The sequence below is a fragment of the Nyctibius grandis genome, chromosome 4, assembly GCF_013368605.1.
Source record: "Nyctibius grandis isolate bNycGra1 chromosome 4, bNycGra1.pri, whole genome shotgun sequence".
In the NCBI taxonomy this organism is placed as follows: domain Eukaryota; kingdom Metazoa; phylum Chordata; class Aves; order Nyctibiiformes; family Nyctibiidae; genus Nyctibius; species Nyctibius grandis.
This window is the reverse complement of record NC_090661.1, coordinates 75433211-75452686: the sequence shown is the minus strand read 5'-3', so window position 1 is coordinate 75452686 and position 19476 is coordinate 75433211.

The window sequence follows — 19476 nt, the reverse complement described above, 5'->3', positions numbered from 1 at the left end:
GAGCACCCTCAGTCTCAGCCGCGGCCCAGCCTGTTCCCAGGCAAGGGACAGAGGGTGCGGGGCTGGGGGGCCAGTGGGCACTCCCTGGCTCTGCTCTGCCTCGGCTGGGCTCTCCCAGCTCCCCCCACATCGCTCCTGGCCACCGCCCAGCAGATCCCCGCTTTCCTGGCTAACGCCTGGTCTTTTTCTTTGCTCTTCATGTAGCTCAGAGTATCTGTCTGAATCTGTCACTTGGCTTCTGCTAATGCATGCTTTTTGCTTGAAATCTGCCTTACTTCAGCGGTGTTAGTCTAAGTGCTTTTGAACACACTGACTTTACAAAATAGCAGAAAAATATTTTACTTTCAAAGCTGCTCTTCCAGGCACCCATCCCCCAGGCGCAGGCGCTTGGATGAGTTTGATGCTGAAGCCCATTGATCTAATAAGAAGGTTTTTGCTTTTGCCCAGGGCTAAGGAGAGGTTTGGGTGGGAGTATAGTGCTGCCCCAGGTAAGGCTCCCACCCACAGGCAACCCACACACCTGCATCAGATGAAGCTGCTCACCTGGTTTGCAGTCACAGCTGAAATCCCTGAGGACACCCTTTATCTCCCCACCAGCGGCTACACGTTCAGGTTTCTCCTACTTGTATGCCTGCACTAGAAGGGCCCTGTCTTTCTGAGAGGAGGCAGCTCTTGGAGGTATGGCTCTGGTAGGAGGTTTGTTTCCTAAATGTGCAATTTCTGAGGAACTGTTTGTGTTAGGAAATACATTTGTTGTTGTTGTTCTCCCTACACATACACTTTGGTTTGTGCTGGATGTTTTCTGTAGCGGTTATTTTAGTTGTTCTATGGCATAGTAACCGAGTTTGTTAGACTGAGCAGACATCAAGGTATTAGACTACAATAGTCTTATAGCTTTATCTTAAAGCTTTCACCCTGTTCAGAGCTATGGGTGATTGTTTTGGAACTGTACCTGCTTGGTAAGAGAGTATCTATCATCTCCTCTGTTTTCCCCTTCACCCAAGGGTAAATTGCAAGTTTCTTGCCTGCTGCTTTCCAGAATGGAAAAACCTGAAGCTTATTTAGAGCGTGGTTTATGCCACAATAGGCACTGCATGTTCTGTCCAACCATCCACTGAGACGGCCTCTGTGCTGAGGAGCTATGCTAACCTTCAAGGGTGTGACTTAAAACGTAACAAATAAGAATGTAATGAGAGGGGCTCGTAAAATTCCCATTAAGAGTCATGTTTGATACTTGCTTTAAATTTCATGTGCTTCTGGAATACTATTTGCCCGTGTTAGTAGACACATGGATTATGACTGCTTTCTGAAGCAAGGCTTACAGCATCTATTATACAGCTTCAGAAATTTCCTGTGACAATCTGTATCCTAATAATTCAAACCACTTTGCTTAGGCACTCATCTGCAGAACAGAAACTTTCCTCAAACCGTTTAAATACTCTGATTTGTACTCTTCACAGATTCACAGCAAGCTGTTAAAAATGCTAACAAGTACCTCTCAAGCTATGTTTAAAGTTATATCTACTGCTAATGGCAAATGCTGCAGCTACTTCCTAGCAAAACGCTTATAGGAACATCACTGGTACTATGCAAAGTAAGAATATGTCTTATTGTAAGCATCTTTTTTGCTAGGACTTTGTGAGCATATGCAGAGCACAGCGAAGTGCTTAGTTACTTGCGAAATGTCTCCACTGTAGCACAGCTGAAGAAGCAAAGATAATTGTGATGCTATTTTGTTTCAGGAGAGGTGCTGCTCCACAAAATGAAGGGTTTGTTACTAATTTAATGCTACTTAAAATACTGCATTTATGTCTATGGGTTCTGGATGCTTTCTCACCTTGAGTAGAAGAGCTTGTTTCTCTTATTCTTTCTCAGTACAGCGAGATGTGAAATTATAGGTGGGCTGGCAGCAAAAGAGCAACCACTCATAGAATGTGGGTTTTACTCTTTTCTGGTGAAAAGTAGCTGGGTTTTTTGGTTTTAATTATGTTATTCATAAACATTGTTACCATAGGATTTGTAAAGATGCAAGGAAGAGGCTGGCATTTTGGGAGGCTCTGGCTGTTGGCAGCAGAGGAATTGGAGGAAGCCAAGGCCTGGGTCTCACTTAAGCTCACTACATTTCAGGAGAGCTGTGTGTCAAGTATTAATAAGGATTTGGAGAACAAATTCTCTGTGAACCTCCTCCATATTCAGATGCATATAAGCCAGCCAGACAGATCCAGGTCAGTAAAGGGGAGCTATTTTGCAAAGCTATGTGGGGAATCTGCTCTGAAAATAGGACTCCTTGTTTTTCTTGCAATCATCTAGCAGAAAAAGAGGTGGCTAGAAATACAAACTTTTGCTCAGCATAATCCGTGAGAGCAAAACTAAGGAGGGATTTGCAGGTGAAGCCTGTGATGTTTGGTACCTGGATGTTCTTGACCCACAGCTATACCTTCTAACTCATCAGTCTGACAAATGGCTTGAGCTAGGTGTGGTGGATGAAGTAGATTGATTAATCCGTATAAAGGTGATGTTTTCCAACAGAGCTGATTTATTTTTAAGCAAAGTGACTAGAGGAAAAAAATCACTATTACTAGGAAAAAAAAACTGTTCAGTTTGAGATGTGTTTAGTTATGTCCTCTACTTTTTATCATGAAGTCAGGCTAGAGAAAGTTACAGGAATTTAATTTTAGGGGCTAACTTAATTTTTAAAAAAAGTTTTGTTTTCCCTGTAGCCTGGGATGATAGACAACTACTGATTCTACAGTCAGATTGAGTCCTGCAAGCATTGCATATGCCTGACTTCTTCCACTCCAACATCCCTCATTTATAGCAGTCTCTTCCCAGTATTTCTTCTTTCATTCAGAAAATTCTCCAATGTAGTGGTCTTGGGGTGGTGGGAATGGAGGGAATATGGCTTCTCTCCTACAGCTAATGCAAATCCCTATAGCTGTAGTATGTCCCCTGATTTCTTTTTGATATATTATGTAAAGTCTCCAGTTGTCCTTCTCAGGGTTTCTCCTATGGTATCTCAAGCTCTAGTTATTTTTCTGTGTCATGCTTGATAGTTTGCTGCTATTCTTTTAAAAATAGTGCTGCTATTCTAGGCTGTGATTTATACCAGAGATACCAGACATGACAGTTATTCCAGACTTTTGTTTAAAAAAAAAAAGTGGTTCTGGTTTTGGCCAAGCCTCCAGGAAATCTGGAGGGCCTGAGGCTGGTCCTGATAGCCAGAAAGCTGCACTGGGTGGAGGTATCTGTGCAGAGGTGGCAGAAGCTTCTGAGGACCTTCCTGGGAGATGCTGGGGTGTGGGGACTCACTTGCTGAGATCACTTGTGAAATCACTGCTGAGCCAATGCTATTCCAAGAGCTGATGTTGTAGCAGTAATTTGCTAGGGAAGAGTTTTAAGTTTTAGGGCAAACTGCAGTTCATGGACGTCCGTTGTCTTCTTTACAACCAGCAGTGTAAGGAACACATGACTGAGGTGGGTGGGAGCAGATGGATGCAGGTGTCTGACAAGCCCTGCAGCTAGCAGGGGAATTGGGAGAAGGGGAGATCTTGCCTTTCCCTCTGAGCTGTGCTTGATCTGTGTGCTTCCCAGAGAGCTGCAGAGATCAGGTGCTTTTTGGTTGCTACTCTTTGTTAAGAGTCTGTATTTTACCATTGGGTGTAACAGCTTCTCAACCCAACCTCCATAGGGTGTGCCTTGCACTGGGAGCTTTCTCAGTTTGAATTGTGTTTATAGATTTATTGGTGATAACTTTTACAGTAAAAGTGGACCTGCAAGATATAGAGATGTAACTTTTGATTTCAGATCAAATGAACCTTTTATTCCTTTCTAGTTAATTGAGCCAATATAGATTAAATTCTCTAACATACAGCTTTTCCTCTCTGTGAATTAAATGGATTAATATTTCTTAGAAAGCTATCACTAATTATATTACTGTACTGGCCTATTAATTCCTTTCCTCAAGAAGTTACTATTTTTACATGGCTACAATAGCCTGAAGTAATTACAACCCCAGTATTACTTGAAACCCTTCTGTTTAGCACTCTTCTGAAATTTGCTGATTCCACTAAAGTCTTACAAATACTGGGAAGTGCATAGAGGGGAATTTCAATAAGCACTATCAGAGCAACAGCTGAAGATACCCTAATGTGCTAGTATTCCTTTTTTCCCCCCTACATAATCACACTGGGGTAATCGCATGCCTGTTTGAGAAGAAAAGGGAAAGAGTTCACTATTACTATGTGTTAGATTTCTTTTTAATGCTAGAAATCATAAAGCATTTACTTATCTGTTTGATGATGGAAAAATAAGATGATGACTTAATACAAGTTTGAAGTTGGTGAGATTGCCCAGAGTCCAAAATTCACAATGCCAACGGCTGAATTTCTCTTGTTTGTATTAGAAATGTAAAATGTTGGGCTGCTCTTGTGTGCAAGAAGCAGTGTTAGTGAAGGATGGAAACTACAGAAGTGCTTGCCGATTATCTAATGCCTTGTTTGTTAGGTGGGCAAAGCCTACTTCATCCCATGTATGACAGGGTAAATGGTGAGAACTGAAAGGGGTTTGTCACCTGAGAGGAAAATTTCTCGCCTTTGTTTCATGGAAGATATGTCATGAAGACAAACAGGAGCAAATTTCATGATTTATGGATTAAATACCACTTTAATCAAGAAGATGTCTTAAGTAGCCAGTTTAATCATTGTCATCAACTTCATCAGGGTGATTGAAACCATCATTACTTGAGCAACTGATTATCAAGAGCTGGCTGTGGTCTTTCCACTAATGCTGGAGCTTCTCATTAGAAAGGTGTCAGAGGTCCCTGGAAGTATCTCTGTGTAATCTGCCCTGGTGCTTTTGCTGCATTTTGCTAGAGAGTGTGTGGATTTTTCCTTAGGTTAAACTTCTTTCAGTATAATTCAAATTGATTACTATTTTGTATTACAAATACCTAAGTATTTATGCATAAAGCTTGTTGATAAAAGCGGAGAGTGCAGAAGTCTGTTTGATTGCTTCTTAGGCTTTATAACCAGGGCCAAACAAATCATTAACTATTTAAATGCAGTTCAGAAAAAATTATCTAAAAGAAAGGATTGGAGTTTCTGGAGGAAAACAAACCAAAAAATGCATCTAAACAAAGCAAAATCCTAAAACAATGTATGCTGGAGTGGACAGGTGGTTGATATGTGGTCTGACAAGAAGTGTGTTGGGCAAGACCAACAAAAGGCAGTTTGGGAATTAAGGTATGAGGTTCACCATCTGGAATAAGAAGATAAATTGATTAGAAACATGATTCATGTGTAGCACACCCCTGGGGTATTTGGGGCAGATAGAGGAAAAATAAGAATTTTTCTGTTAAGTGATTTAGAATAGGCCATGTATGATATAAGCAGCAGCAAAGTCTTAAGAAGGTTTCAGGAGCATAAAAATGAGTTTGAGAAGCAACTAAAATAACTATAAATTGTTTGAATTGGGCTACTGTGAATAAGGTTTGTATGTGTACACATATCGCTTGCATGTGTAAAGGAGTTTGAACCAAATTGTTTGGGCTGATAATCCTTAGCATCAAAGGAGTGTCCCTGCTGTGGCTGCTGTTTTGGAAAGCATACTGAAATTTTATTTCTGTTACTCCTTATTAGTGACAGTCTCTTTCTCTTGCTTACCGTTGTTTCCTACCATGCAGGTGGGCTTTAACAGACACACACCCCCCTGCTTTCTACTGGGGTGTTGCTCTCCATGTTGCCTAGAAGGTGCATTTGATACAGTTAACAGATTTTTTTATGGTAGTACCATTGTTTTGAGAGAGTGTTTTGGAGTATCTGTGTGTACTTGGCAATTGCTGCAGCCAAGCACCAGCACCTGTGAGTTTATGGAGAGAGGAGAAACAAGCTGCAGAGAGACTGTCTGTGCTGAAGAGTGGCAGCCAGGCTTGGCAAGCCCTGGTGCTGGCTATGCTGAGGCTCCTTCAGTATCCTGAAACAAGGAGTCCAGGTTTCTGTTCCCATGCAGGAGGACAATCAAACCTTCTAAGTGTAGCAAATAACTGTGGCAGCAGACTGTGGGAGAACCAAAAGCAGCAACAAAACACAACTGATGACTCCCTTTGGCTTGTCAGTGGTAAATAATCCTGCGTGTGTGTTGACAGCAGATTCCAGCTCTGATGGCAAGAGCTGTGCCACCACCCATGCCTGGTCCCTGTTTGGCCAGAGGCTGGACATGGGGGTTGTCCTAGACCATGTGGATGGGAACCAGTGTCCTCTGCTAAAACAGTGACAAAGAGGGAGTTTACCATAGGGCAAGCAAGTTCCCAGCTCTTAATTCTCTTTCAAGTAATACTATTGCAGTGCATTCACCAAATTAGTGGTCATGGGCAGCACTGAGAAGGACAAGTACAGGGCAGGTCAGCCAGATTTCTAAAGTATGACATACACCTTTCTGAGTAAAAGGAGAGCGTGGTTATCCTGTTGTGTCTGTACCTGAACAAATAATTCAATTGTTGCCGTAATGAAAAATGCTACTTTAACTTTTCTTCTTCTACCTTGTTCATATTTTTCCAACATACTTCCTTCTAGATTTCTTTATTACCACTGTCTGTTTTAGCTGATCTAATTTGGTGGTCAAAATGAGCAGATGGAAAGGGACATGCTATTCCCTAGCATGTTCTAAACTACATCAGCACAGTGAGTTTAAGCATCGGCACAAATAGCTGAAGCTAGAATCATAAACAGTTGCTGTAACTAACACAAATGATGCATCTCAGCCTGCTAATGGAGCACGCATATATTAACCTCCCACCAACATGGCAGAATTTCAGGAAGATCATGCATATGCTGTCTTGTTGACCTGCTTAAAGAATAAGAGTATTTACTTTTATAGGTTGCTGTGAAAAGAGATGGTGCATTTGTAACAGGAGTATTTCTGTAGAAAATGTTAAAATTACTGAAACCTTTGATAGCAAATCTACTGTTAACTATAATCAAAATAAATTCTCAGGGAGGGATTCTGGGATTCAGAGTCCCAAAGACACATAAACAGCATTATGCGAAATTAGAGTTGTTTAATTAAGGACTGCTAAGATGCGAAAGGCTATGAAATGACCTGATTTTAGTCACTTTTAGCAATATTCATACTAACTGCTTCCATCTTAGTTGTATAACTATCTTAAATAAGTGATTCTTTTTTCTAAGGTTAAGGCAAGAAGTCTATCCAGGAGTTTCAGGAACTGGTGCTGAGAGGGGACATCAAGAAGCCAAAGTAACATCAGCTCTTCCATCCCTTTTAATGAGTGCTTGTCTAACCTTTCTTCAAAGCTTGTGTAATTTCCCTGGGCAACCTCTTCCACTCATTTCAAATTTGAATGCTGTATTGCCTTTGCTGCAAGTGACACAGTTGCTTAATTAGGCTTTATCTTTGACATGCAGAGTAGATTATTCTTTCCCACTTCGTCTGTAGCTCTGTGGGTATTTGAATTCCTCCCAGCCTGGGGTGCCCCTGTTTCCCCAGAGATGTTGTTCTGGAGCTATCTCACCTCTTGACTCCCCTCCTTCAAGAAAGACTTCAGCCAGTGCCTCCCTCAGTTTTGACAATGAAAACTTGATTATTACTGAGTACAGGATGTTGTAGTGGTCTCATTTAGCCCATGTTTCCTCTGTGTTTTATCAGAGAGGGTACAAAAAGGCTTTTGTTATAACCAAGATATGACCTCTACTGGGGCTCACCTACATACATGGTCTGCTCTCCTGTCAGGGAAAGAAATCAGACTGGTTTGGTACAGGTCATATTTGACAAAACCATGTTTGTTGTTAGTACCTGCAGACCCTGGCAAAACTTCCCACAAATAGCTTATTCATTTTGGTATGCTTTAAGAAATCAGATTTTCTGGTTAGCCTAGACCTCCTTTGTCCTCCCATCCTCACCTCTTTCTCAGGGGCACTGTGCTTGATCTTTTTCAGTATTTCCAGACCAGCTCTTAAAGGTAATATTTAACAGCTTGGAGAGTTTAAACTGGCTGAATACGTGTCTAAGACAAACTCCATAAAGACCAAGGAAAGTATTTGCAGAGACAGGAATACAGAAACTAATGTGCCAAATAGTGGCAAGTATCAAGGGTCATGACATGCAGTGACACAAACAGAAACCCATGGCAGCCAGTAGGGAAATGCTGTAGATAAAATGGAGGCTGTTTGCCTTGTGAAAGGTCACCCCTGTGTGCGCTAATAAACCATATAGCTTTATTTTATTTTCAGAGGAGAGGATATAAAGCAGTTCTCGAGCCAGTGTCCTGGCAGGCATGAGGGGTCTATCACAGGTCAGTGCTGACAGTGCTCCCCACCTCCTGACTGCGCCTCGGGGAGCTCATCCTGCCAGGGTGGACACTTCTACTGCTTGACTTGCACCAGGCTTTGAGACTCAGGTACTCTATGCCCTAACCACACACAAACTCCAGGCAGTGTTGTAAGCAACACACAGCTTGTTTTTTGGAGAATGGTTTAAAGTATGGGTTTTGTGGACATCAAAGAACAGATGTACTAAACCATAGTGATATTCCATATATATTTTAAAAGCATATTTCCATGGATACCAAACAAAAGTTATTCCAAATTAATTAATGTACTTGGAGATAATATTTTTAATGTGCCCTGTGGGAGTTCCAGCTCAGAAATAAAGTAGCTTTACTCATTTTTAATATGGCTACTGCTCTACAGCTAGCTCAAGGTGATCAATTTATCAAACATTTTAAATGTTTAAACAAGGATTAATGACTAAGCCTGAGCAGCATCTTCCACAGACTTTTCACAATCACAGTACAACCAACTTAAGTTCCAAGAAATAAATTTTTGTCTTGCAATATTTGATCTGTGGTACATGCTAAAAACAGGCATAGTACATGTGAAATCAAGGTTCTTTATAGTGAAGAAGCTTTAGGGAAAGTTAGGAATAACAACAATACAGACTCATAGTTGTGTGTTTTCTAAGCATTCTCATGGCTCACCAGTGGCATGTTACATATAGAAGATATTACTCTATGTATAGCACACATACTTCCCTGTGGAGACTGGAAGTTGGGAAGGAACAACTGTTCACATCATGATTATAGCTTGAAAGGACATGACTATGATTTCCTCCTTCGCTTTGGTCAGTAGGAAATCACTGAGTTGTGCTGCTGAAGAATAATCTTATCTGTCTAGTTAATGATCAAAACAATAAAGAATGAGCTGCTGTGTTCAGTTGACAAAAATTCTACTGAAAACCAGGACAAACTTTGGGTTACTTTTCCTAACAGAAATCAAGGTTTCCAGTTTATCCTTCAGGAATCAATAGGAAGTTAGTTGGTGCTAATGAGTTTTTTAATCAGACTTTTACAAATCGCCCACCAGTCACTACCCAAGAATAGAGCCCCTGCATGGCCTCAAAAGAGTTGACTGACTTTTTCAAAGCATATGCATATTGTAGCACCAAGGATGCTTTTTCCATTGGTGTGCTTTTAGCATCCTATTTTGACTGACTTGGGTTGTATATGTCCCTACTGATTTTCTTTAAACATTTGGAGTAGCAAAAACCCCATGAAAACGTTACTTTTCCCAAGAAGAAATATTAACCATCACTAGCTATCCAGAAAAAATAGAGTTTTTGTAGGGCTGTGAGGAAACAGCACGCAGTGAAATACTGCAGCTCAGGTATGTGCGTACAAGTTACATCTCAGACTGCAGGGGAGGTCTGCAGAGAAAAACTGATGAAGTTACTAAAACTGCTGGAGATCTACAGCTTCAGTCACCACAGTTAAAGTTCCTCCTGCCCCCGCCATTCCTTTTAGGAAGCTCTCCAGCTGGAGGATCGCACTTAATGCCTGCTGGGAAAATTGCACGAGATCTTGGATAGTGAGGGAAGTAAAATCATAGTGAGGGGGAAAAAGTAAAAAATGCGCACAGAAAAGTTTATGCACAGAAAAAAAATCCTCTCTATATATTCTACAATAGTTAGGTTATCTCAGCACTTTGGCAGGTGACAGTTACTTTGTGTTTTCCTACTGAAAGTGGTAGGAAAGTTTGGTATTAAGAGTGGTCGTAATGTTTTAATTTATTCTTAATTAAATCTTATTGCATTCTATTTAGTTTTCAAATTTTCCTGTGTTTATGGGTGATTTGCAGTTCAGACTTAATATTCATGCTCAAGTTGCCATTTATGCAGGGACTTTCTATGGTTACTAACAAAAAATTAACACTCAGATTTGATAGCATTACTTTTTAAGAAAGGTCCAGGAAAAGTGTATGGTTTGTTTGGTTGCTTTTTTTTAATCTCAGATACTGTTGACTGGGTTCAGAATTCAAGCTGAAAAATCAGGAGTATCTGTTCTGTTATTATAATCCTATCATGATATGTATTTTGGTCAGTGTTTTTCCTTTGGACTGTCAGCTGAAGAAAACGAAAGGAATGAGGGATGGGCTAATAGATGTGTTTAAAAAAGCTCCTCTATGTATGTATTTGTCCATATTTGCTTTCAGTCATTGATCAAACAGTGAAATGTGAGAAAACTAGACTAAATTTGGGCACAGATTACTTCACTACTGTTTGGCTGTTGGACATCAGCTTGTTAAATGTGAGTCTTTGCCTTTTGTGCTTGTAGTTCTGGAATGAAATTAATTGCATTTTCTTTGAGGGGGAGAAGGAATAGGAAATCAAATGTAGAAGGTAAAAAGTGGTGATCATAGTGTTAAATACTGGCAAGTTTCCACACAACAGCAAACTTGAGATTGAAGGGGTGAAGAGACTTATGGTCATCTTCTTGCCAGCTCACTGATAGAAATTGTGCTTGATCATGGCTTTCCTGTGTTCAGCTGACTTTGTCATGACTCTGTGTTCCTGTATCAATTCTTACCTGATGTTTGCAAGCCATTATACTTGGAAATACTTGGATATATTTGTTGTAACATACCCTAACACAGCTACAGCTAACTCAGAGTGTCCAGTTAAGCCAGGGCAAATGCAGCGGAGCATATCTTAGCTGTGGGTGGGGAAACTGGCTGGACCATTAAGCTTAAAGGGCAAAGAACACTGGTATAAATCATTATAGAAGCAGAAAAATAAGTTTGATTTTGCTGTCTCAAAAAGAATAGCATGTATCACTTTAAGTGAAAGAAAGTCACTGTTATCAGAACAAGGCAAATGACAGATGAGCAGTCCTGAACCTAGCCAGCCCACCATGGGCTGCAGGTACCCCCTTTAGCTGTTTGCATGGTTGTTGATATAAAGCAGAGTTAAAAATCATATTCTGAGAGAATCTACTCAAGACAACCAAAGGTTAAACTCTTATTTGTAATCAGATTAGCATAGTCGGAACAATCCCCTGTATCTAGGACTAAACCAAACATGTAAAGGAAGGGATGAATTGCATTAATACTCAGATGGTCTCTTAGACGTTAGCTAGCTCCATCTGATTTTTCTATCTAACGCAGAACTGTGGGCTTTAATGTGCCTCCATCTGCCTTCAGTAAATTTAACAAAAAATGGTGTTGAACTAAAAATTTCAAGCAGTGAGACAGACCAATTCAAGTCAGAGTTTTCCATTGCTTTCTAATCACTATGGAAAGTTACAGTTATAGGGGGAAAATGCCATTTTAAGAATTAATAACATCTCTATTCTTTAGAGTTTTCCCCTCTGTGCTTTCTCAGGAAACACTGGATGCCACTGAGGGCCTACATCCTAAGGCAGTTCCTAACAAGGATTTCTGTTAAACTATTATGAATGTTTTGCAGAGCAGTTGACTTCACTTGTGCATTCCTTTCCACAGTGTATGTTTACATTTTATGGATTCTGTAGAAATAAGGGAAAACATTAATTTAAAAAGGGAAAAATCCCATTTTGTATCTTATCTTGAAGAACAGTACTGTTATTTAAACACTATGGTGACAAAAAAATGCAGCCACTGAAATTCACAGATAAACTGTGGCCAACTGAGTTGGGGCAAAAAAAGTAATGTGAGAATGTGGGGTTCTTCCTGCAGGATGCAGCTCTGCCAGCGTATGCTTTTGGTGGAGTGGTAGCTTGCTTCTGTGGCCCAGGGGATCATAAACATGTCTCTCCTTAATGGTCAAACACAGGTAGCCTTAGTGGCTTCCAAATCTGTGAATCAGCATCATAGTGCAGGAGGTCATCATAAACTTCTCCATTGATTTGGACACTGATGATATGTGCCTTGCATGACCAACTCCCTCAGTGCAACTCCGCTTCGATATATGGAGTGATGTTTGTTACATTTAATGGCTTGCTTAAAAAAAAATTGTACTGATGCCTGTCAGGGCTTATATTTTTCTAATTTATTTTTTTTTGGTGCGTGTGTGTAGACAAACAGTGTTGTTTGGTATGCATCAACTAAATGGAGAGGAAAAATCACCTGGGGAAACCTCATCAGATTCTGGCTAGAGGCCAATTTCAAACATTTTATGACTGCAGATTTGTTGTAGAGAATCAAAGAAATGGTAGGCAGAGCATCCAGAAGCAGAATAAATTAACCTCTGTGAAATTCCATCAGGACAGCCTGTAAGCAACAGAAAAGAAAAGCCAGGAAAGTTTGCCTTTCCTTTGAAGCTTTTTTAGAGAATATCTTTAATGATGGGTGGCCATGACTTCTTTCCAGATGATAATGAATGTACAGACTCAAGATTTTGAGAGAGGAGAAGATAGAGCTAGACAAAAATAAGCTCAGGGTGCCACTTGCACTGCCAGTTGTCTGTAAGTGTTCCCCTGGGACATGAATTAAAGCACTCCTCTGGGTGAGTAATGATAAAGCTAGCATTTGAAAGTGGAAGGGGGGATGATGTTTGTTCACAATGATAAAGCTAGCATTTGAAAGTGGAAGGGGGGATGATGTTTGTTCACTGAATACTTAAAACTGGAGGGACTTGGGTGGTGGGAATGCAGAACCCTCACTTCTGCAGCAGGCGGGGGTGGCTGAATTGCACAGCAAAGGCTGGACTCCAAACATCTGCACAAATTTAGAGAGAGGCACACTTAGGTAAAAATATGCAAGAAAAAATGAATAGCTTGGTAAAAGCTCCTTGTAGCAAATGTGCTTAGTAATAGGTTGATTTTGACTGCTAAAGGAACTTCTGTCAAATACAATTATCAGGGAAGACAACTGCGAAGGTATCAAAGTTATGTTTGCAGAAATCGGGCTTCAGAGCACTTGGAAGATGTTTGTCAAGTTTCTTTACATGTAAATTCATGTTTCTTTTCTTTATGAATCTTCTAGCTGTGGTACATCTTGTCTGTTTCAAGACAAGAATACTCCAGCAGTTTTCTTTTTGAAAAAGTCTATGGCAGGTGCATTGTATTTATTTATTTTGATTTTTCCCTGTCTTTGAGAAGAAAGGCAGGAAAGTGAAACAAAGCACAGAAATGAAGCAGTATGCCACACTGAAAATCTCTTAAACATAAATAATAAAACTTATTGACTGGGTAATTTTCTTTGATACTCTTGCTTTTCATATTTTTAACTGTTCTCACTTAAGACAGTGCTGCCTAAATACAAAGAAATTGTTTGTCTTGATATTATTAAACTGAAAGAAGCATTGCATTTGTGTTAACAGTCAATCAGGTTTGAAAGCATGTCAAAAATATTTTGAATGCAGTTTGAAAAGCAAATGCATTTCCTCCAAGTGTCTGAAGACTGATTTAATTTATATTCAAGATAAGATTGAGATGGTATCAAGAAATGCATATTAGTTGCTGCTTTTACTTTTTGCCTGGCATGTATATTACGTGTTTAAGGTATCCTTTCTGTTCATGAGTCATTAAGGACTTAGGTGTTATATGTAGACCAAATGTTGGTACCCACTCTGTACGTGAATCTATTCTTATCTCTGTGTAGCCCATCACAACAGTGACTCCTTGCTGATGAACTGAGTATTATTTTAAGCACAGGGAGGAAAAAAAAAAAAGAGATGAAATGGATTTATTTCCCATTTTTTAACTGCTCAGTAGCCATAATTCAAACACGCACTGCATAATCTAGTGAGAATTAAATGTCATTGTTTGAATGTAAGAGGAATGATCCACTGAATTCAAATTATCAGGAACCCTGAATTGCTTTCAGCTGTCCTCAGAGGTGGTTGCCATTCCTAAGGAAGAGTCAAGGGTTACAGGTATGCTGGCAGAGCATGAGCAGAAAAGGTGGATTGTTTGCAGGAAATCAAGTGTTAATTAACAGGGATACTTGGTGTCTTGTGTTTTGGAGCCACAGCCAGAATGTCTCTGTTACTGCTATGCCAAGGAAAGGGCTGTTCAGATTATGTCAGAGAACCATGTCACATTTGCTTTTTAGGGCTGGAAACAGGAACTTTGACCTATTTCCATTATGTTTTACATAAAAATCATGCTGATATTGTACCCTTACCCAGTTCTCCTGTGCTATGCTGGGGTGCTATCAGCATCCCCAGGTACTTGTGTAGACTCCAGTGGGATCTGGCCAGGGCTATGAATGTGCAAGAGGAGGAGATGGACCTCCCTAGCACAGGGGGATCCTCCATAATGAAAGCAGAGACCAGAGGATTTCCCCACCCACGACTTCATACTGAATTAATTTAAGACTTGAACAGAACAGCTAAAAACTTACTGCTGTATTAAATAGTTTGAATTATATTCTTTGGGGAAAAAGGTCTAGTTTGGTCCCTAAATGTCTGCATGCATCATCTTGCACAGGTATCAGATCCTGTTCTCCAAAACATAAGTGCAATTGGCTGAGGTTCAGGGCTGCAGTAGGATGACACGTTCCTCCACCGGGCAAAACCACCACCACCACGTGCTCTGTAGTGTCAGAACAGTGATGTAGGTGAAGAGGATACATGACAGAGCAGCAGGCAGGAACTATTGCCCATACTTCAAGATGTAAATCAGTCAAAGATAACTTCAGGTAAGAAAGAAACCTCTGTGTATTTAATGTCTAGCTATAAATTATGAGGACTCTAACTCCCTCTCATGCAGCAATATTGACTAATGTGTTTTTCCTGTATACAAGTGTGCATTTGTCAGTTTGTTCTGCCTGCAGTACATACATTCGCAATCTTGATCACAGATGAGAGACTCCCCCTCTCCTAATGTTTTTTTCCAAGTACAGATTTATTTCAAAAGTCTGCAGAGGATGCTGTGGCTGTTCAAACAGCTCTATCAAATGGCACCCTTTGGCGGCCATGGAGCAGTGCTCTTCACAATCCAAAGTTTTGAGAGATTATTTTCATAAGAAAAATCATATTCATATTAGTGTGGAGTTTTTCTGTCTCCTCACAGGCCATTAACATGGTAAATATGATGAGAAGGACTGTTCGTAGTTAGAGCTGAGTTCAGGTCACTTCATTTCCTAGGCAGTGCAACCACATGCTTGTAAACAGATGTCTCCTGCTTATTTTTTTAGGCTTTGGAAGAACAATATTCTAGAGGCCATGTAAGCTATGTATGTGAAAGCTCGCATGCCTTGCGAAAGAAACTGCTGTCTTAGGAGGATGAGAAGCATTAGAAGCCCCTAATTACAGCAGGGGAAATTGTCAGTGCTTGTGTAGTAGACTGTATTAAAAGGCAGTTTGTGTTGGTTCACTTTCAAGCCAAGATAACAATCTCACAGGAAACTGGGCTTTTATGTCAATTAATTTCAAATTGATATGGCTCCAGTGCAGCCCAGATAAGAGCCACTTGCCCCTTGTGCTTCCAGGCACTCAGTGAACCCTGCCCTGAAAGCTGAGCAAAGGCCAAGTATCAGCTGTTGCTAATTCCCTGCTGCTGTTCCTGCAGGTAGCTTGTAGAGAGGATACAAAGGCTATTTAATTTCAGTGTCCCATAACAGCTTTATAATAAGCTGTGTGCTTCTGTAATAATTTACTGGTTTAATTCTGTTATGTTGTTCAGGGTAAAAAGATAAGAAATAAAAAAATCTTACAGGCGTAGTTCCCTTTAGTACTTAGCTCTTTTACGGCTCAGGGAACAGGACGGGCACAAAAAATTAAAATAACTGAACTTAATATCACTGGCTTGAACCATAGCTGTGGAGGTGGGTGAACCCATACAAACATTAAATATTTTGACATCACACATGGCACTAAAAATAACTTCCTACCATGTGTGAATTTCCTACAGTACAAAGCAAAACAGTGGCATGAATAATGGGCAGCAGGCCCTGGAAAGGGCCTTTACGACTTTGTAGCTGTAGCTTGGTAAGCTGCAGCCTTGCTCCTCCAGGTTCATCAGCCTGCGATGGGAGCGGGATGACACCATGCTGGGGATTAACAGACTGGGGTTTTCTTCACAGAGATCTTCTGCCCTCTTGCTCCCCCAGTTTGGCAGTGGGTAGAGCTAACAAGTGTCCAGCCTGAGGTGATGCGGTTGCTGCTGAAAGGCTTAAGCCCTTCTGGGATGAAGCAGGATTTCTGAAAGCTGCTGTAACTGTTGTGCTGTGTATTGACAAGCTATAAACTGCGACTTTGTGTTGGGATGTTTATTCACAGTGTTGTGTAGCTGCAAGGAGAAAGTTAACAATGGAAAAAATTGCTACTTAGTTCATTAATACTGCAGGTTTAAAAAAAAATTAGTTGGCACAAACTGCAGGATTTACTAATCAGCATGTCAGTTCATTCCCAAATGCCTCAAAAAACTTGAGTTACATTTGTCCAGCTGCCTCCTGCATATCCAACTTGAACACTGAGAAATAAAAGAAAAGTTCAATGCATTAGCAGTGTGCTGGTGGGATTGCCTCTGACTTAGTCATGTAGGGATCTTCTAAAGGTGTGTAAATGAGGGAAGGGGAACAGCCAACATAGATATGGGGAGATATTCAATGCATCTTACTAAAGCTGAGGAAATCCCTGCTGGTGGGCCACACACAGCATTGTTTCCTTTGTAAACTGGTTTGGGAAAAACTCAGATTGTGTTAAAGACTCTATTTGTAACTGTGCAGTCAGGGCTTCATAATCTATATCCAGTTACTATACTCAAACTTCTTAACTCTATAGTTGATAGGACTACTGCATATGAAAAGTTAAGCACAATCTCACATGCTAGAATATTTTCCCTGTGCTGGAGACCCCTCAGGCGTATTTGAGCACAGGAATTGTTCCCTGTATGTGGGCAGTTGTGTCTCAAAGAGGACAACTCCATCAGAGAGAACTGAGTTTTGCTTCGTGGTTGGATTGGGAAGGACAAAGGCGTGGACTATCAAGTCATAGAGGTGTTTAGTGAAGCTTAAAGAATGGGGAAAATAAGAAAAGATAATGAGACTAGGATACTTAAAACTTTCAACCAGCAAGGCCTTGCCTCTGAGACTTTGTGGTATTTACCTGTGATGCTCACAGGTGAGGCTAAAGGAGAAGAGAGCAATTGGAGCTCAGTCCTATTCAGGCAATTTGGGTTTGACAGCTCCTTCTCTTGGTTTATGCTGCTGCTGTCTGCGCCAGCTGAGCTGGGGAAGGGGTCAGGCGTGGGGTCCCTGTCCTTTTCAGCTCTGTAGAGCCTGCCAGCATGTACCTCCTTTCTTGTACTCAGCCTTCCTTGCAAGTGTACTCACTAGGGTGTCAGAGTCTGATGAAATCCAAGCAAGAATCCAGCGAAATCACTCCAAAGATACCTGTTGACAGCTGGGAACTCTTGATTACACTGTTAACAAGCAGACTGCTCGGGTTTTTTGTCCATTTTTGCTTTTGTTTTTCTCTTTCCTTGTTTAATGCCCATTCACAACAGGCATTATTAGGAGCTGGAGCACAAATGTACGAGTCTATAATAAACCTGAGGCTCTAGGGTATGTTTTTGCTAGAGAGGAAACCACAAATGCTTATTTTCTTTTGAAGTAGCTCATCTGAGCTTTGAGCAACTGGAGAGAGATTTCTCTTGGCAGGCACAAAAAGGACTCTTGCTTTAAATCACAGCAGAGAGATGGTTGTGCAGAGGAGACTGCTGGTCAGCTGAGCTGCAGCTGCTGCTTGCCTGCAGACCTGCTTGATGAGCAAGGTGAATGCTCTGGCTTCCCTTGCCCGGCTCCTTGCCGACCCACCTATCACAAAGTCCTTTCCAGTCCCTCCCCTCCCACACAGGTACTTGAGCTGCTGCCTTCTTGCTGATGGAAAACCACTGTTTTGCAAGTTTCTGGAGCTTTTTTCAAATTGGTTACCAGTCGTGTCCTGAGCGGAGGTATTTTAGAAGAGTTTGCTGCCTCAAGAGCAGACTTCCATTGCCACAGGCTTGTCTGGGATAAAACTTATGGCAGCAGAAAGGTGAGGGTCAGTATATTAAAGCAGAATGCAATAATATGTTCAGTTGGTAGGCTCTCTTGATTTCCATATAAATGCAGAGAATTATATTTGACTGTGCACCTTTCAGGCATGTGAAACGCTAATTGTAAAGTAATTTTTATGTGGCTTACTTTTTGATTTAGTTATTTAATAAATGGAATTCTCTCTGGCATTCTTGCCATTCTGTTTTGTTACACCAATGTCAGAGCAGGGATAACTGACTGGAATTAATGACTACCAATGGCACTTACGGACGTCCTTGGGTTTAAGTGCTAGCAAGCTAGATCTTGGAAACGTGAATTCCTAAAACCATCAGAGATGTTTAAAATGCACTGTACTGCAAATTAATATTAATCTAGTTTGGTCTATTCTGAGCTATAAAGGATCCATAACTCCTCTTCCATACATCCTTAGCCTGGCCCATGGTTGTGCCTTGTACCACTAAACCTACTTCTAACAAAAGAGATTTTGTTGCTAATTATGTGCTGTCAGAGCCTGCTTTTTTTGTTTCAGCCCTTTTCTAGACCTGGAAATGGCATGGTTTGTCCTAAACTCCTTTGGTACCTAGAGGTTCTTGGCAATCACAGACACCATCCTGGCTTTATTTCTAGCAAGCTTATGATAAAGATAATAAATTCCTGATTTTTCCTTTAAATAATTCTTACGTTTGTCATGTATTATTATTGAGTACAGAGTGACATCCTAGAAGATGGTATATTTACCCATCTTTAGCATGTTCTTATTTCTTATAAATGAGAAAGGAGCATAGATCACAGGTTACTATGCATAGACAAATGAACCATAACTCAGAAGGAAAAAATTACAAATTGTAGCAACATTTTCCTTTGCCAGAGCACTGTTGGGATGGTGGCGGGGAATTTGAGCCTCTGCTGAGCCTATCTGGAGCAGGCATTGAGCTATGGGCAGCTGATTCAGCAAGGAGTTTTCCTATGCAGTGGCTCTGTGCAGGGAGCTGACAGGACTGCCTCCAGACAGGACCCCAGTGCAATGCAGTGTGTGCCGTGGGGCACAGTGCGTGGGTTTTGTGTGCAGGTGTAGCCTTTTTGGGGATGTGCGCCCTGTGAGGATGGCTGTGATGGTAGGCAGGTCAGGACCAGCGGTAACTGAGGCAAACAGAGGCTGCACAAATGTCAGACTTTTATGTTCTTGTATGTACCATCTGCTGCATTCTGGTTGTGAACTGCGGTGACA